This window comes from Columba livia, chromosome 2, assembly GCF_036013475.1.
Source record: "Columba livia isolate bColLiv1 breed racing homer chromosome 2, bColLiv1.pat.W.v2, whole genome shotgun sequence".
NCBI classification, from domain to species: domain Eukaryota; kingdom Metazoa; phylum Chordata; class Aves; order Columbiformes; family Columbidae; genus Columba; species Columba livia.
The window spans coordinates 115,606,612-115,624,815 of record NC_088603.1 but is presented as its reverse complement, the minus strand read 5'-3'; the positions used below and the strand labels follow the sequence as shown (position 1 = coordinate 115,624,815).

At 37.2% G+C, this 18,204-nt stretch overlaps 1 long non-coding RNA gene across 4 annotated transcripts in view; it reads right to left on the bottom strand.

Annotated features, from left to right (window-relative positions):
* Window positions 1-7,064: 7,064 nt before the first annotated feature.
* Window positions 7,065-18,204, bottom strand: part of LOC110365707 (uncharacterized) — a 172,787-nt gene continuing 161,647 nt past the window's right edge. For all 4 annotated transcript variants that reach the window (XR_002425420.2, XR_010470536.1, XR_010470538.1 and 1 more), the window contains 3 exons: window positions 13,704-13,775; window positions 9,026-9,148; window positions 7,065-7,405 (listed from right to left, as the gene is read on the bottom strand). This is a non-coding gene — a long non-coding RNA (uncharacterized LOC110365707). The remainder of the gene's footprint in view (window positions 7,406-9,025; window positions 9,149-13,703; window positions 13,776-18,204) is intronic.

Sequence of the window (18,204 nt, the reverse complement as noted above, 5' to 3'; positions counted from 1 at the left end):
AAAACTCAATTATTTTCCAAAGAAAAGAAACAAATACTTCCCCAATATTCTTCTAGCTGCATGCCAAGAACATATTTGAAATGTTGAACTATTGTTACAATTTGGGAAGCATGAAAATTGCAAAAGCTGCAAGCTGAAAATGCTACAGATAACAGAGAATCACAATTTAGTGGATTTTCACTCCTTGTACTAATAACTGACAAAGGATGCTTTGATCAAGCAGATTCTGTTGACAGAGACTTTCCACAGCAGACAGAAGCTCTTATCTTCAAGCTATGAAACACAAAAAACGTTCATAAAGATCACTTTGAATGCCATTTTCTCTGTACTGTGTAAGTTTAGGGATTACTGAGCACAAAAAGGTATGTGATGAAAGATACAAGACTTGGAAGATATTCTAGTGCACAGTAATTCGCTGCAGTTATTACCATTAAATTCCACATTCTGCTGGTAAACATTGTTCCCTATTTAGCAGATGTGTCAACGGTTCTAGAAATTTTCATAAGCAAAAATTCTGCTCCAACAAATGGATTAACCTTAAAACAACACATGCTTTCAGCACTAGCTACAATAGTTCTTTCCCCTCTTAAACCCAAGCTCTGTCTCTGGGATGCTGCAAGTTATTTAGCATGAATGTCATTAACTTACTAAGCAGAGAGTGGGGATCTGTTGCTGGGTAGAAGCACTGTGAGAGTGCACTGCCCTGCTTGCATTTTCAGCACATCTTGGTAAGCCAATTAAAACAGCATTTATTTAAAATATTTGTTATTAGACTCAGTGTTTTTTCCCAACACCATAATGTTCTTTGACTCGCCTTTCAATATTGAGGATCCCATTATTATTTTACAGTTGGCCTTCCAAAACATTAAAACATTAAAACTTGACGGGGTTATGAATCACAAATTATTTGCCTTGCTGTGGGCTAATCTATCAAAAGGATTGAGATCTGATCTTTATCTAAAGGGCTAGTGTTGATGCAAATTCAGTGGGAAATTAAACTGGGAGACTCTGTGATTACACACATATCCATACTGCCCCTACAGTTGAAGGTTTAATTACTCCTAAATCATTGCAATTTTCACACCAATATATTAAAACTAAATCAGTAATCCTACATGAACCTGCAGCATACTGTATTGATATGTTATTCTGAATCAATACTAGCCCAGAGGATTCTTCACTGGCTTATACATGATGATACTCACTGAAAACCAGGGCATATCTCATATGTTATATTTGAGCCTTAGTTATCTAAATCAGGATTTATTCACACATGTTGCCAGTCTTATAACAAACCAGAATTTGCCACTCAACACCTTATGAAATACAGTATAGGCACAAGAGCTTTCCTAAAGCAATGCATCTCCTTATGAAAGCAGGTCCATTTTATTTTGTGCGACCTCAGTCTGTAGCTGATGCCTGCCACAGAGATAATTTCATTTCATTTCATCTCTTCTCAGAACTAAACAATCAAAATGATGTTGATAAGAAAGACAATATCCATCTTTTTTTTTATTATTTTTTTCCCCTCTTATTGTATTTTGGTATCTTTTTCATTTCAGTTTCGTTGATATTGTCATTCAATGACCATTCTTAAAATTATTAGCTGCTTCAAAGTTTTATTTGATTTTCATCTAAGCAATTCAATAATGTAACTGACAATTGCTTTGAGTATTCATTTCTCTACCAATTCACAGACAATCAGATTCATTCCCACCTTGAGACTCAGCTATCATCAGTCACCTTAGCATATCAACACAGTCAATCTACATAATGGCAAAATGTGGAAAACCTGGGGTCAGAAAAGAGCTCTTTCTACTTGAAAGCTACAAGGAATAATCTATTAACATCCTTGCAGACTTCAGCTTTGTGTGTTCACAATATAGGTCAAAGAAATGTTTGTTGTGCTATACTCAGTTGTTTAAATCACCTGAAAAACAGCTTCGAATCCCTGAGTGTTTTTCTCTGTATGTTTCTGCTAAGTGGTTTGGAGTTGTTTAGAATTAATACATTTTTGTGGATTAAAGAAAATGACCGATAAATACTGCTACCTGAGTAGGAGTAATTCTTGACATGAAATAAAAATTACACTTTTCTCTATTGAGACAGGCTGTAGGAGGTCCAGAGAATACAGCATATGAAAGACTAGTGAAATTCTCTTTTAACTCTCTGGATCTGATTCAAAATCAGTTGCATTTAAGGAGAAATTCCTATTAGCTGCCATAGTCTTTCGCTGAGGCTCTAATTTGTGAAAAAGAATGGTTGCAATTTGTTTAATCATGGTTTAAGTTTTAAATCAAAGCATCATATCTGCCATTGGCCATGCATGTGTGGGAGTGTATTATGTTCCTCAGGAAGAACAGTCTCTCTCTGTTCTTTGCTATTCTTTTGTCTGCAGTGTATCTTTCCAGGTAGTGGTGAGAGGAATATTAAGCCTCAAAAACTAAAACCAATGAACATTGGAGAAAAGTGGAAGACCTCCAGAAAAAATTGTATGATGTTTAATGGAGTTCCAGAGAGGAGTCATCAGGTCCTTCCTGCCTGCTGGTTCTGAACCTGTCTACAAGATAAGGTCTCCAATTTGAGAATCGAGTCACTTCAGCTGCAGAAGCGTGAAGTTGGTACAATCAACAGAAGCTACCTTCTGCATTCACCTTCCTAAAATGATCCTACCTTTTCACTATCTTCAGAACTGATTACCACATTCACTGGAAGCAGAAGACCTTCACATCTTTTTTTCATGTAAGCCCATTTCTCTCTTTTTAGCTATGGTCCTTTTATCTTACATTCCTTAAAGTTGATAGCAAAAATATTTTAATGTATAACAGATGTGCACATGTATATTACATTAAATTCACTGCAGATATAGGGCACACTCCCAAATATTCATTTTTTCTCTTCTCATGTGGTGAACACCTGCATCTTTTTTACAAAAGAATGTGGTTCAGCAGGAAAGAGGGCTTGCTATGTGTGCCTCTCGCTTCCTTTCTGCTTGTATTTTTATAGCAAAATTACTTTTGGATACCTGTTTTATCCCCTTACATATGAATAATTTATACATATATCAAATATATATATTAATCCTCTCTGAACCAAGTGATTCACATAAGACAGTTCAGAGATGTATTTACATTTTGGAGATGCCTGATTTCAACATTAGAATGTGTTACAAATTAATTTTCAGGACTGGAATATCTCTTCTACCATTTTCAAATGTGGCAGGTGTTCACGGAAAGGAGGACTCTAATGCCGTGCATTTTAGATGTGCTAGTAAAACAATAAGTACCCCTACTGCCAGACCTGATTCCCTGACTGTAGTTACATTGGGTTCAATGGGAAATTTTTTGGGACTTCCATGAACCTTCTATTGGGAAGAAACAAAATCTCCAAAAGATAAAATATTCCCTACTTATTAGTTAGGCTTAAAGAACAACAAAACTGTCATTAACAGCCACATAATTTAACGGTGGATATTTCCAAAATGTATAAACCATAGAGGACTAACTAGATGGATTACAGAAATGGAAATTATATGACAGACTTTGCTTAACTGTATGCCTGTACAACTGACATAACCATGTAAGCTAAAATTCCCTACTCAGAAATATTTATTTCTTTTGTAAGCAAGCCTAGAGTAATCATTTCACTGTCTGTGTTGTCTGCACACCAACTGGAGAACTGGTTAAAATGTGTCAAATTCAAAACAGATGTTATACTTTCACTGAAGCTTTTTATGGTAAATTTGGTAGCCCGAAGTGTAAACAGAAGATAAACACAATGTAAATTACAAACAGTGAAGATCACTGAACACTCACAAGACTTGTACAGATTTTAGTGCACATGACAACATTTAAAGCAAGTGTTTCTGATGGATTCTGACTGTTCAGTTTTCAATGACTTTTCATCTTACATTACCACCCACAATTCCAACAAATTCAATAGTATAATCGTATAATAAAACGTCATCTGGAAATTTGGTATTTTATTGTTTGTTTCCTCATCACAGCTTCACTAATTAGACACTGGCATTTATAATAAAAATATTAGTAAAAACATATAAAAATACTAGTAAGAATATCTAAAAATAGTAAAAAGAAGACATAATGTACACCACTTCTATTCCAAGCTTCAGGGAGAGGGTGAGATGGTTTTGATTGATTTACACCCAGACGGTGCCTGGAAGTTTTAATTTCAACAAATATGCTCTACAGGGACTAAAAATGAAATAGGAGATTAATTGATAAAATTTCCATTCCACTGGCAAGTGGAATGCAACCATGTCTATGTAAATCATCACAGGGTGGGAAACAGCTTCTGCTCAAGAGCTCCTGAGATCTCTTTGTTAGCATGGCCCGTGATCATAGTAACAAGGCTACATTCCAAAACAGACTGGAAATCAATGACACAGTCCTATATGTCTACACGCCTCCAGGAGCAGCATTTTTATGCATTTAGCCACCTTGGAGTGTGGCACAGCTAGCATGTGACTATTTGTATGAAATCAGGTCTTTCAGCAAAGACTGAATCCTCTGATGTCACCATTTCCCCATCAATAAAAGAATGCTGGTGACATGAATACATTTTGTATTATATAAGAGAAGGTTAAAAACAGACATTTGCTTGATACAAACATACATAACAACTTCTAGTTTTGTCGTCACTGTTTCAAACTAACACCCAACCTGAAAGTCGGGTCTTAGGCTCAGCAGTTGCTAGCACTGCACGGCTGCATACAGGGAAATACAATTTGAATAGAAGGGGTTAAGTAACTATTCATATTATCTCACAGAGTTATTTGGGTCAGTTTGACCTGTATGTGCTGCTCTAGCAAATGTGCAGCAACCCCTAATAAGTTTGATACAGGTGTCATTTGATAAAATTCTAAGGTGTGTATGGTGTGGAAGCTCAAAATGGATGATCCCAGCAAACCTATCTGGTCTTAGACTCTATGAATAAAAATTGTTTTAACCAGCCAATTACAAAGCCAGCTTAATCCTTGCTTTGTATCAGTGTAGCAATGCAAAGCAGCCAGAGCCTATTGGTGAATTTGACCCTTCAATTTGCTATTGTTCTTGCATTCATATGAGGTTGGTAACTGCAGTTTCATGTACATCAGTCAGTTAAGCCTGAAAGTCTCATTGACGTCAACAGGATTTTTATATGAGAACAATTCTATGTTGTCCAATTTATCGATGATACAGTGGTTCTGATCACCACAGTGGTTTTTTTTCCCTTTCAATATAAGCAAACAGTGTAAGGGAGCATACAGAGAGGCTCAAATTCTGAGTGTTTCCAAAGGAAAAGAAAAGCAACATTCTGATTCTTATCAGAATTCAGGCCCTAGTCAAGACTGACAAGGTTTGTAGAAAAGATGTAGCCAAAAAGGGTTAAGTTTTAAAAAACTATTAACAAGCCAATGATTTCTGTTCTGAATACTGACATCAAGTCTGCATGCGCCGTTCCATAAAACTGATGAATGCCCTTGCTGCTAACTGTTTCACTGGATATTTTTCTTAGCTAAATTGAAACAAAACCAAAAATAATCCACAAAATTTTTAGTGTCCTGACTTTACACTACATTTTTGATTCCTTTTCTATTACATCTTGGTTAACACCAATATAGACCATATGCCTGGTAACAATAACCTGTGTGTTGACACTGCCTTTCATCAGTATGTGCTTTAGCAAAAAATTGGAATTAGAAACCTTGTTGCATTAATTAGCTAATTTGTATAACACTTTGAAGATGTGAAGTACAATATATGTGCAGAGTATTATTATTTTTTATTTCATCATCTGCTATGGCCATTTGTTCAACTAGCCTATTCAATTAAAAAGGGATAACCAGGGAGTGTGTGAGGCATAATTACCTATTTTATGACAATTTACATTTTTTCTCATGTGATTTGACTAAAATTAAAATGGGTATAGCTAGTTTATGGCAATACCCATGAGAAAATGTCTAAACAATAAAAAACAAAAACAAAAGAAAAACAATAAAATAAAATAGAGCACTTCGAGTCTGAAAATAGATTCACAAAAGGACATAGATCTTAAATTGTGCCTGTTCTTTTTGTTTGTAAAGTCTGATCCTGCCTGCACCGATTTTTAATTAGAAAGCTGCTGTCTTCACATTGGCTAAATGCAAAACAAAAAAATTCCTTGACCTTTATCACATTAGTTATCTGTATAACATGGAACACATTGCAACAACAGTTTTCCTCTGCAAAGGGTGAACATCGACGTGAAACCTTAGCTCTTTTACAAGTAAAGAAAATTTTACCCTGGTCTTCCACATGAGTTAATATTTAAGCCAGATGTCCATACTGAGCTGTCATATCCAGTGACTGCTTTTGATACTAAGTGGTCCCAAGGTACTATTAACTTAGGTGGGAAATAGAGAAAATCAGAGAGTTCTCACTGGCCATCCCATTTCCATCCCTTTTCAACCATGTCTGGTTCCACCTAAAGGCCCCTCTTCGTTGCTGTGCATCTACACCTAGGATGGAAGTATGAACTGAGATGACCAAATATTTTGATGTTATGTAAGTCTAGAACTATAGATCTGCTCTTAGTGATGAATATCTGAAATAGCACTTAGGTAGGTAGAAGAACAGATGAAACACAGATGACAAATCCAATATAATGCACAAATGATCAGCTAAAATGTGCAAATTACTTGGAGGATATTTACGATTGTTATAAATGGCTTTTGTAACAATTCCAAAACCTTTTTTTTTTTTTTCACTAAACTCTCCATCAGATACTGAGAGGGCTTAAAAACAACAAGAGGTGCCCCCTCTCCCTTCTTCTGAAAAAGGGAGAAAAAGTTCTGCAAAATACTATCAATAACAAATGAACAAGTTTGTTTATAATTGCTCTCCATTTTCAAGATATTCAAGCAGACTTTTTTCCAGTATCTTCAAATTTTTACAAAGCTGCTGCTCATTCAACCTATGTGTGGTTTAGTATCCTGCTTGGAATGAAGCCTTCTGATAAAAAAGGTTTTGTGTTATTATTTGTTTATAAACAAATACACAGTGTGACAAAAAAGATGTAATGGAGCAAGGATTCATCTTTATTTTGTTTCTCAGCAGGCACTAAATAAAAACATAATAGCATTTCTGATTTACAACCTCAGGAGAAGTTAAAATTAGCACATTTGTTTAAAGAACGACTGTGATATACTGGGGAAGACTTTGACAACATAATTTTAATTTTTTTGTGATAAAAATGAGGACTAACAGTCAATTGTTGACAGCAGTCAAGTACCCAGAGCATTTTTCCCTCTTTGTCCATTTCACTTTCTTCTGCAGTCTGTTTTCATAGCATGATAATTACACTGGCTTGTCACTGGTAAAAGAGTATGATTTCATCACAAGAAGAGAAATCAAACAGAGATGTGCTGTGAAGAAAAGTAAAGAAAATATAGAGGTCAGCCATCTCCAGTATTTGTAATAACACTAGCAGTTTCAAAAATATATACGTTTTGGCTTTATGTGGAAGGGGCTTTTTATCAGTCAGATCTATTAGTCATAAAACATCTTTTTAACTGGTTACTAAATATGCATTAGATCCCTGCTCTCCTAAATAGACCCAGAAATGCAGCTTGGTTTTGCTTTTCTTGCTTTGCCAGCCTAAACAACTATCTTGCTGTAATAGCCAGAAAGAGGTCAGACTCTGAAATACCTTGTGCATGATGAAGTGCCCTGTGTCCTGAAGGTGGAAATATCACACAGTGAAATGAAAAAAAAAACAAAAACAAAAACACAGAGATGTGAAATATCCATATTTTCAGCCGGAAAATATAATAATAGTCTGAAATCAAACACTGCTTGTAACAGTGGACTGTCTTGCTGTCTGGCTGAAGAATCCTTGAATATATTCATGTTACATGAGTAGAGAGAGGGGAAAGAAAAATAGTTACAAAACACTTCCCCCCCTCCCAAAAGGCAGGAGTTAACAATATTGGAAATCTGTTCTGAAAACTGAGAGATGCGGGGGGGGGATGGACAAAAAACAAACAAACAAACAAACAAAAACAAACAAACAAACAAAAAGCCCCTAAACAAACAAACAAAAACCCGAACAACAACAACAAAAATACACTAAAACACAACTGAAAGGCTTTGGGCAAAATCTCTCCTGAAATTGTAGGTACAAACTAAAGCTTAGCAAGAAAAGGAAAGCTTAGCCTCATAATATAGCATTTTTTGTAGTTTCCTCAATGTGAGACTTAACCGCTATGTTGCGTACTCAAGGACCTACAAGTTGTCCAGCTTCCCCTGAGCTCTAGTTCTCCCCTTAAATTCTCTGGTACAGGCTGTGGACACTTCCCCTCCACTGTAGCACCTCTGCTCTTTCCCTCTGAAGTCCTCAGTAATTTAAAGCAGAACGCCAGCTCTGCAGGTGACCATTATGTATTATCTGTGTCTTTAGGGGCAGCGACACAGTGACTGCAAAGGGGTTTTGAAAATAATACTACTCTGTATTGTCCTTCAGAATTTGCTGAGTCCTCAGCTTCAGATCTCCTGTTTAAAAAACCCACCAAAAACATACCATCCATTTTTCATGGTCTTTATTTTACTTCATTTTTTTCTTCTTTTGCAAAAATGTGAATGGATGGATACTTATATTTGATTCTTATAAGGACACCTGTGTTATCAGAAATATTGAATATTTATTTATTTTAAATTCAGAAGCACAGCAATTATGAAAAATACATTAATATTTTTAACTTCCATTGAGGAAAGAACATGTCAGCAGTGTTAAAATAAAAAGGACTATCAACAGTTTAGGAATATTTTCAGATAATAGCCCAGAAAATCTGTGGGTTTCATAAATCATTGTTAATGATCAAATACTTGGTTTTCTTCCTGTTACAGGTTCCCAAGTAGATGAGGTCCAGCACTCAGAAAGCCCCAAGAGCTGAAAATATAGGATCAATTTAGCTAATTTCACATAGTTCTAATATAATTTGTTTCCGCTTCTAGTGTGGTCCAGTTTGTTTCACTGTTTCACTTACTAAAGATTTCATGAGCAGTTAGATTGCTGGTGGTGGTTCTCCCATGGTCTTCTCAGCTGAGAGCAATGAAGATTGCAAGCAAATTTCCAGCCTTGAAACAGTGAAGGAACAGCATGGGCAAATCTGGCAAAAAGACATGTCCACAGGGACAAGAGAAAAAGTGTGTGTTAGTATTTCTGGGCTACAGGGAGGACAACTGTCAGCTGAAGGATTATCTGTAAAATGGAACAGCCCAAAAGGCAGCTGTAGGATTATTTTGGAGTGCATTTTCCCCTCTTTCCTCCACCCAAAGATTATTTGAAGCTGTATGTTTTGTGTTTTCTCACAGAGGGGCTCTGACAACCAATGTAAATGAAAAGGAAGCAAAATGGCCATGTCATCTACTTTGGGTTGTAATTTAGTGCTCTGAACTCTTTCTCCTTCCCTCTCTCCCAACTTTATGGAGATATCTATTCCTTTCTATGTGTGCTTTATGAGGAATATGTTGGACATATGTTTGGTCCCACAAATCCCACCTTAGTTTGAAGTCCAAAGGAAGCAAAGTAACCTTCTCCCCCAGTGTCTGTTAGACTCTCCCACATTTAAGTAAGGAGTTAGACTTTTTTCCATAGATGGCAGACAGACCCTATCACTTTGATTTAGAATTGGTATAAGTATCTCTGTTTGGGTTTAAAAGAGAAAAAAGGATTTGTTGTTGTTATTGTTGGTGACCCAGAAGACTAAGCTAAAAATGAAACCTGAGCCCCAGTTGTGAACATTTGGGGTTTTTTTGCCACCCTAATTCCTCATATACTGATAAGTTTGCAAAAACAAGGCTAGAAGAAATGAAAAATACCGGATACATAAGTATTATTTCCTATACAACCACTATGATAGCAGTTTAAAAACACCTGATTTCAGTTTCAAAACAGACCATAAGGTAGAAAAGCCACCATACACTCATTTATAGTAACCTGAGGAAAATTTTCAGACCCAGTTATTGGAAGTCACACTGGGAGCTCACATAAAAACAGGGAATTTTTGTTACAATAAGCATCTCAACTCCAGCTCCTACGAACTCTGTCATTCTTTTTCATTACCCAAATGGTAGGTGAAGCACAGAGAAGTGTGCCTAAGCAGCACAGGAGTTCAGAAAAGAGCTGTGTTCTTCCGACTCTAATTCTCTCTAAGCCTTAACCACTTAACTGCTTGTCATTATGGATCGCAGCCTATTAGCCAAAACAAGGTACAATGTGTACTCTGCTCTAAGCTATCCCTATTTTCTTTGTGTTTTCACTTGTTTTAGCAACATCCAACTGAGGATGAACTGTTCACATTTCTGCCGCAATCAAGCCAAAGTTACACTGACTGCTATTCTTTCAGCCCTAAGGGACTAAGAGTTCACAGGTACAAAAACAACAGAGCAGCTGAATTTAAAAATCAAGTAGAGTTTGATTCCTCTTAGGAAACCAATTTCTGAAGCAAAACCAGATCTGATATTTAAAATTGGTTACTACAGAATCATCCACTGAAGAATTTAAATTTTTCTTAATGCTTGTGGTAAGGAAAGTCATGAGTGCATGTTCAGTTCTGTGTGAAAAAAGGGTATTTACATCAACAGCACATCAGATCATGGGCTCTACAGGATATGGATCTGAAGAGAGATCTAAACATATCTCCCTATTAATCTCTCAGTATGTTAAAAATAGAATACACTGTACTCCCCTTGGCCCATGTCAGCATAACCAACCCTTTAAAAAGCGTTGCTAATAGGGAAAGACATTCTTGTGTTGGCATTAAGAGGTCTTGTGATAGGAACCAAGCACCCACATCATAAGAAACACCTCTGCTTCAGAAGAGTTCACAGCTCTGGCTATGAATGGGAAACAAAGCAAATGTTATTTCTGTTTTGCAGATAGGGAATCGAGACACAAGACAGTGTCCATTCTGCCAGACTTGTCTTTGAAAACAGACCTAAGGAAGTCAAATCTCCTGATTTCATGCACGGTGCTGATTCTTTGACCACATGTAGCTGGTAATACTTTCCTGTGTTTCAAGTTCTAGAGGAGATACAATTACTGTTACTAGCATTACACTCAGCCTGAAGTCAGCCTCAGTTCCAGTTTCATACAAATTCATTCTGTCCTTGCCACAGGTGATGCCAGAGACCCTTTAGCTTCTCAGGCATTTTGGCCTAATGTTTTAATGTCCATAAGAGTGCAAGGAAAAGATGAATGGGCTAGGCTGCTCTGGGATGTAGTGAATGGCAAGTCCTGAGGTTTTTCCCTTCAGGAGTCATATTAGCCATGATGTGGGACTGAGGGAACTCATATTGACCAACCAAGGGTGCTCATTATTAGAACAGGAATACTTCTTACATGCTTGTGACACAATAATGTCAGTGTGTCTGCTTGGCAGCTGTTTGCAGTATGTTTAACCCTGTTCACCTTGTTCCCTCACTCCTCTCCAATCCCTGCATAGTGCGCAGGAGAAAACGTATCAAGGCACCAAGCTAGCCTGGTCTTGCCCTAGAAAGCACCAGAACTCAGTGTAACAGAGCTGATGATGTAAATTAAACTGCTGGGTAGGTTTTGACCTGAGGCTAACACTTGACTGACAGTGCATACGTACACAAGCAAGAGCAGATGGCATCTCCAAGGCCACATGGAAAGTGTGTGGCAAAACTAAGATCTTCTAATAGAGATCTTCTTTCTGTTTAACATAAATCTTATGTTGCGAGTGAACTTGTTGGCTTTCTACAAATGCACCACCTTGGCTTTCTTCTTTTATGACATTATTCTCAGCACAATTTGATTTAAAATGTCTATAGGAGCTAAGGCTACATCCACAGATATATGAGAAGTAAATAGCTTTGTAGATTTGGGTCTCTGTTTTCAAAGCCTGTTGTCTCCATTGTGCTTTCTTTCCACACAGTATGCATCTCTATGACAAACGATTATGGTTGTGTTTGATTTTAACATTGACTGACAAGTACAAGCTGGGCAGGAGGGGAACAGAAGGGTATAGGGAGCAAATATTCAATTTAAAAAACCTTATGCCATAAAACACATCATAATTTTCAAGAGAAAAGGACATCTTCATTTTCTAAATGAGCCTTTTAAAATGATAGGCAATAATGGGTGAATAAGTCCATTATTCATTTATAAGGGAATTAGCATAACAAAGCTGCTTAATGTGAGAGTTCAGAAAGCTCTGATTAATAAATTAATCCTTACATTTTACAATAGGTCTCAGTTTTTGTGAATAATTTCTATAAGAAACTATTTTAATAATCTCAATGTTTTTCTTCAGAAAATTTAACTCTTTATGAGCTACCCAGAACAAAGACCAAGATTCATTTCATGTTGTGCAGATGGGTGCAAATTAACTTGCCTTCTAAGCACTGACAGCACTTCACAGGGGAAAAGCTGGAGACAGGAGCAGAGACAGCTGCATTAGTGGCCATGCAACACGTAAGAGTAGATCACACTGGTACTGGTAGCTAAGCAGAACAATTTAAATTATTCTGAATATAAAGAGGGAAAAAAAATTGTAAGACTTCAGTTTTCAGATGTTTAGCCTGAATAGACAGGGATTTTTTTTTATTATTATATATTTTTAATTCTTTTTAAATCACTTTCATAATTTTTCTTTCTATAACTTAGTTTTTAGTACTGACACCTTTTCTTAAATTTGCCTGTTCTTTCTTAGATAGACTCTAAAGTACCATTAAAAGTCTTTGCCTTTCTGAAAAAAGATCTATTCCAGATGAAACACTTTCCATATCAAGTCATTGCTCTGCTGTCTTGTGAAGACAAGTAAGGCATCATTCTCAGTCTCCTTTTCTTAAAAAAAAAAAGCAATCTTTTACTCTGTCGGTTTTTTTAAGCTTTAGTGAATCAGGCAGGTCTTTTGATCTGAATAACCCATAAAAGGGTTTTATTCAGGTTTATTTTATTAGTAGTATTGTTCCTAAGTAGATGTAAGTAAAGCCATTTGATGTATGGCATCATTCCATGCCTATTTCTGTGTTAACAATTGTATATAGTAGCCTTTCTCTTTTTACAAGAAGACACTAATGAAACCAGCACTTTCTGATTCCATTCCTCTTTCCCCTCGTAATTCACCTCTGATGCTGTTATTTGCCTCCTTGCAGGTCTAATGGGAATGGACAAATCTTTCTGATTACTTTTGAAGGGTTAGAAAGGATACTTACAATAGGAATCTTGCAATAAAATGTTAGTCACAGTGAGGCAGAGAATAGCGAATTCCGCACAGACACCCCATGCCCTGTGCAATGCTCGATGTGAGTTACTCCAGTTTGCTTTCAAAAGCGTTGGGGAAAGGGTTAATGACATAGTAACATAACAAGGAAGGCAGAAAAGGGAAAATAATTATGAGGTTGGTAGTTTCACCTTGAACAATCTGACTTCTACTGAGATTATCAAAACACTTATAGTATGGTTGACTGGGCAATGGGAAAAAAAGGCCTAATAGGCACCTGCTGACCTCCTCAGTTTAGGAGTCTGGTCTCTGCATGGTGACAGAAAGTCTCAGCTGTTGGGTTTGTGTCCTTCCTACTGGATAATGTAAATGAAGTTTCCTTCTCTGATCTACTGCCTTCATGTCAACAGCAGAACAACTAAAATCTTGCTTTTGGTTATCAGAACAATGTGGTCTCATTTCTGGTATTACTGACCTTTGCTCCTTCACCAGTGGTCTCTTCTGGTGCTTCCAACTTGTCTCTTCTCATCATGCCTTTATTCTAAATCTAAAAGGTAATGCACTGCTTGGTTAAATGGAATAGAGCAGCAGGGGGGGGAAAAGATCATTGTACACAAAAATAACAGTATGCATCTAGACTGCATAGCAGTTCTTCACAAATTACTCTTTCTTCAAATGCAAACCAGAAGCAGGAGATCTTTAAAATGAAAGCATTTGACAGATTACATTCCCTAATAACTCTGATATTGCAAAACAGAGGGGAAGGCACTTTTAGAAAACTGTTCCTAATTCATGTTTTATTGCAAATTAATGATGCAAACAGGAAAACAGAAACTCCATTACTTATCTACATTAAAATTCTTCCATCAAAGAGCCTTCAGTTTGAATTTTATTTGTGATTTCTACCACTATTATTTTGGTTTAATTTATGATTTATATTTTTATTATTTTGGTCAAATTTATGGTTTCTTGTTGCCTAGAGTGGTTTAGAAAGAGCTGTGAAAGCTTGGTGAAATCTATTTGGCAAAGCAAGACTGTCTTTACAAAAAAATTAATGAAGTTTGCCAAGCTCATAAGCCTAAGGGTTGTATCATTTAAATCTTTCTCTTATGCTCAGTGAAGAAAAAAAAAAAAAATAAAGCCCTTAGAAATTACTTCTTTGGCATGCGGTACAAGACTCCATTTAATTGTTCTTCCCTTTGGCATTGCTGCTGCTCGTGTTGAATTAAAAAAATCCACTTTCCCAAGTTCCTTTAAGATCCTATTCATATTCTTCCTGACTTCATTCCTACTGTCCTAGTTCTTCTCTCCAACTGTACTCCACTAGATGTACAGAATCCAACTTTCTCCTCCAGCCTAGGCCTAGACACAAAGTAGAGATTCAGTGGCAGTTGCTTCCTTATCAGCTTGGAAGTTCTGCTGGTTCTCATGCTTGCAAGGATGACAGTTTTTTACTGTGTATAGATGTTTGCTCTATGCACATTTGTGTACCTATGTTTCTGCATGACTGTATTTTCCAGCCTTCACTGTGAACCTACAGGCAAAAACAGTAGAAAGCCATAAAACTGAAGGATATCAGTTTGCTGGAGTTCACTATCCAACTGCTAATTGTTGATTTTACCAAGAGAGAAGATTTATTATACTAGTATTTATGCTTTTTGTTCACTACTCAAAATTCTAGCATAGCAGCATTTCTGCTTCAGTGATGATTTAAGATAAACCTATAGTTTTTAATTACTTTCTGTATGTCATTGTTCCTTAGACACAGAAGACGTTCTCATCTGTTGACTAAGTATTTAACATGAAGTGTTTCACAAAGATTAGATCCCTGCAGAGGGATCTGGATAGACTGGAAAAATGGGCTGATTCCAGTGGGATGAAGTTCAATAAGGCCAAGTGCCGGGTGCTGCACTTTGGTCACAACAACTCCCTGCAGCGCTACAGGCTGGACGCAGAGTGCCTGAAGAGCAGTCAGACAGAAAGGGACCTGGGGGTACTAATTGACAGGAAGCTCAACATGAGCCATCAGTGTGCCCAGGTGGCCAAGAAGGCCAACGGTATCCTGTCCTGTATCAAAAATAGCGTGGTCAGAAGGACAAGGGAAGTGATCCTTCCCCTGCACTCTGCATTGGTGAGGCCACACCTGGAGTATTGTGTTCAGTTCTGGGCCCCTCAGTTCAGGAAAGACATTGAAGTGCTGGAGCGGTTCCAGAGAAGAGCAACACGACTGGTGAAGGGACTTGAACATAAGACCTATGGGGAGAGGCTGAGGGAGCTGGGGTTGTTTAGTCTAGAGAAGAGGAGGCTTAGAGGTGACCTCATCACTCTCTATAACTACCTGAAGGGGAGTTATAGCCAGGTGGGGATTGGTCTCTTCTCCCAGGCAGTTAGCAATAGGACAAGGGGGCATGGGCTTAAACTCTGCCAGGGAAAGTTTAGGCTGGATATTAGAAAGAAATTCTTTACAGAGAGAGTGGTCAGGCATTGGAATGGCCTGCCTAGGGAGGTGGTGGACTTGCCGTCCCTGGAGGTTTTTAAACTGAGATTGGACATGGCACTTAGTGCCATGATCTAGTAAATGGACTGGAGTTGGACCAAGGGTTGGACTTGATGATCTCTGAGGTCTTTTCCAACCCAGCTGTTTCTGTGATTCTGTGATTCTGTGATCCAGGGTTCAGTCACAAAACAAAAGGTAGAGCCTGATAGAATGACATTGATTCTCTTTCCAAAGACAGGCAACAAATTAAAAACAATAAAGTATAAGTTGAGGTACATGACATTTCATTTCTGGTTAGTGAGGGAGAGTAATACATGAACCACAGGCACATGCCTTAACCTCATCTGGACAGATATGAAACTCTATGTATAACAGCACCTCATCTAGTTTTTGTTTTCTTTTGCTTTGCTCTGTGGCCTTCCCATAAAATTAGCCATTACAAAAAAAATGAGAAAATGAAAAAGGAAATTTAAGCAGTGCTCAAAATTCTGTCCATAAAACACGTAAAATTTTTGCACACTACACAGTAAAATCTTCTTTTGGAGTATGTCAACCTATTTAAAATTTCTTTTTTTGATTCCTGCTTTCTTATGAATATCATGTTTGTAGTCACACTTGTTTCTAAGCATGAAGACAATACAGAAAAAGGAACACAAACATAGCCGAGTGCAACTTTCCAGGTTACACAGGGTCCTGTTCAGCCATTAGTGTTAACTAAAGGTGTCTCAGAGTAGTTTTACTATCAGTTCTTTCTTATGGCATCAAATGACATTGTCATACTCTTTGCAAGGCAGGGAAGCAAAGAAGAAACACAACAGTTCAAAGTCCACTGGCCATCACATATCCTACCCCTGGCTTCAGGCTCAGGTCTCCCAGCCCAGCACTGCAGCAGTTGTTGAAAGCAGAGTAGTAACTCAATAGCTGAGTCATGTCTGTGTCCTTCTGGTGGCTTAGGGCATCAAAGAAAATGTCTGTAGGGGTTTCACTGGAGAATTCAGGTCTGCTCTTTGCTCAGTCAGCCATTTAGTCTATAGTGGTGGATGAATAGTATATATGTGATGCATGACTGTTTCTCTTCTCTTCTTGAAATGCAAGTGTGCCTGTGTAAGGAGAGAGGGCTACCAGTTAGATAGGTAAGGTGTTAGTCAGCCAGCCTACCAGGAGTAGAGGAGAAGAAATGCCAGATATGAATTCCCAAAAAAAAAAAAAAAAAAAAAAAAAAGTGTCTTTCAGCTTCATGACTTAAAGCTTTAGAACAGATAAGCCTGTGGTAAGCGTATACTGCCGCAGATATTCACTGTCTGTAGCATAGCACACAGGAACTAGTAGAAAGTGTGTTGTCCTCGTCTTCTGTCAGACTGCATTAAAACTTAGCCTGTCACCTTAAAACCTATGGGTAGCAGATATAATTTAAGAGTTAACTTGGAAGTTAAATTTCTAAACTTGCCCAACTTGTGTGAAGAATAAACCTAATGGAAAGCCCAAGGCTGTCAGAACAAGCGAGTACACTATTTCTATTTCTCGCTCACCATCAAGAAGAGTTTAGCCTTATAATCTTATTTAAAGTGTTGCCTGTGACTACCCATGTACTTAACAAGATCAAGACACTGTAGATTCCAAATCAAATAGCATCCAACAAATTTACTGCATTACCTGTCTCTCATGACTAATATTGTATCCCCTTAAAATTCAATACATGATCAGGCAAATTAAGAGCACTAGCAGAAACAAGAAGAAAACAAGGAATGAGAAACATTCTGTAAAAGCAATATATTTAAATGCAATCCCCAAAGCAGTCCTTACAAAATAAGCACTATAGCTTCATAACCAGTAAATGTAGAAAATGAAAGCACTGGAATCCAGTTTTGTGAAGATCTAGTTAGGGCTGGTAGAAGGATTGTTTGGTTCACTTCTGGGATTTTTGAGTGCTTCCTACATTTATAAAAAGGCCCACAATGAATATGAAATAGTGAGGAAGGAAAATTTCCTTAGAAGAATGATTTTCATGGTTTTTCAATCCTGAAAACTCTTTAAGCTGTTCAATGCTAGATCCTAGTAAGACATATCAGAAGGAGGTTTACTGTATATTTAATATCTCTGTATGTCTTTGATAGAGGATTTGCCACTGACTATGCTAAGAAAATGGGTAATGTATCCAGTAGGCCCTAGGTTTTAACCAGGATTATTACCTCTTTATTTTCCAGTCTTCTGTATGAATAGACATTGCTCATTATTTTTATATTTTTATATTTTTAAAGTAAATTTCACAACCAGTAAACTTTCAATTCAGAATAGTTCTTCCAGCAGAAAAACGGGTTACCTTTTCTCATAGTAGAAAAATAACAACTTCGTTGGAATGATGGAAGGTTATCCTGGATGATGGAAAGTGTTCGGCTTTTGCTGCAATAAATCTAAATGTGTTTTGCAGCCATATTTTGTGTGTATATGTTACATGGTACTTCAAAATCTTCTAAAAAGT